At 36.0% G+C, this 1,837-nt stretch overlaps 1 pseudogene; it reads left to right on the forward strand.

Annotated features, from left to right (window-relative positions):
* Positions 1-983: 983 nt before the first annotated feature.
* On the forward strand, positions 984-1,563 carry LOC111719561 (annotated as a pseudogene).
* Positions 1,564-1,837: the final 274 nt, after the last annotated feature.

Raw genomic sequence — 1,837 nt, forward strand, 5'->3', positions numbered from 1 at the left:
ATGCAGATGCACTCATTTTGTACTTCTTTGACTTCTCCATTAGGCTTTACATGCTTTTTTTTTATGTGTTGTCTTTCCCCCATTAGATTGTAAGCTCCCTGAGGACAGGGACTTTCTTCTTTGTATTTCTATCTCCAGCACCTAGAACAGTGTCTAACACGTGGGAGGTGCTTAATAAATCCTTATTAACTACTGGCTGTGAATAACAGAAATAGGAAAGGAAGGATAGGCTGGTGAGGGTGAGAATGGAGGACAGGTACAAACAATAAGTTTCATTGTTACTATCTTAATTTAAATGCCTCTAGATTATACAGAAGGTAACATTCATATTGTTACATAATAATGTCAATTGGTACTTGACAACACCTGGTTTGGAAGCCATCTACCTAGAGATGCAATATGAACCTATGAGAGCTGTAAGATCTCCAAGAGAGAGAATGCAGAATAGAAGTAAAAATAGCTCAGGGCAGAGCCCTGGGATATACTCAGCAAAGGGTATAAGAAGATATAGGAATTGATATTGAACAGAAACAAAAGAGATTGGAGAAAAATAACTGAGAAGAACAGTGTTATGGAACTCAAAGGAAGAAAGAAGTGATGAGGGACTGAATGTAAATGGTGACAGTGGTAATTCAAGGGAGAAGATTAATGGGTAATAGCAACTTACTAGAAATGTAAAACAAATAGGTATTGGGGGAGGGTCCCTCATCAAAAAGAATTTAATCTGAATAATTTTCTTTAAGAATTTGGTTACACTTATACAGATAGAACCAAGGATGGATTTTAATGACACCTTCTTCAGTTGATGTGGGAACTGAACAAAAGTGAATAGAAAGTCCAGGAAAATCCCATTTAAAGTAAAGAAAATTACACTCATTAGTATGTAAGAGAAAGTGGCCTTGAAGCAAGATAACTGGAGAAGATGAGACAAAAGGTCACTGATTTCCCAGCTCAGCTGGCCCCAAATTATCCTCAGTGTCACCATGATCTCCTGGAGCTTGTTGCCAGTTAGTCTGATGCTTCTCTATTCCAGCACCGTCTGCTCCCTGGACTGTGACCTGAGTCAGAACCTGCAGGAAGACTTTTCCCTTCTCAATCAATTAATTGGAAAATGTCATAATCATTGTTCATGAGATGCTCCAGCAGATCTTTACCATCTTCAGTCTGAATGATACTCCTGCTGAATGAAACCAGAACCAGCTCAGCCAACTGCTTATTGTATTGGCTATGCCGCTGGAACAGCTGGAGAGGTGTCTTGAGTGGGAAGGAACTTCCTTTGGAAGTGAGAATCCCAGACTGGCCCTGACAAGTTACTTCCAAGGAATAAGTCAGTACCTGCAAGGTAAAGAATATAGTTGCTGTGCTTGGGAGATTGTGAGAATATAAATCAGGAGGATCTTTCTGTTTATGAAAAAAAATCACAAGAAATCTCAGGAACTTTAAAAAAATGGACTCTCAGAAAACATTATCTCATTTCCCAAAATCCAGCACTCAATTATTGTGGTATTAAATGAAAAAAAATCTGAGTTAACTGAATATTGTTTTAAAATGCAAGCTATCAGGTTGTATATTGAAAAGAGTTTAGAATACAGATAAGTATAATATATGCTTAGCAGCTTAAGAACCTAAATATTTTGAAATCCATATTTACATATTTGTTGTCTCTAGTTATATTTACTATTTATAAAACTTTTACTTTTTAATTTTGTAAACTGAACTTACTGCCAATTTGTTTAAATAAATATGTTTGTTAAAAAAAATAATCTTTCCTAAGTTGAACACTTTTCTTACAAAAACAAAAATACATGTAGGTTTGGTAAGGCTTTGGAAATAATGG

This window comes from Sarcophilus harrisii, chromosome 1 (assembly GCF_902635505.1).
Source record: "Sarcophilus harrisii chromosome 1, mSarHar1.11, whole genome shotgun sequence".
Classification (NCBI taxonomy): domain Eukaryota; kingdom Metazoa; phylum Chordata; class Mammalia; order Dasyuromorphia; family Dasyuridae; genus Sarcophilus; species Sarcophilus harrisii.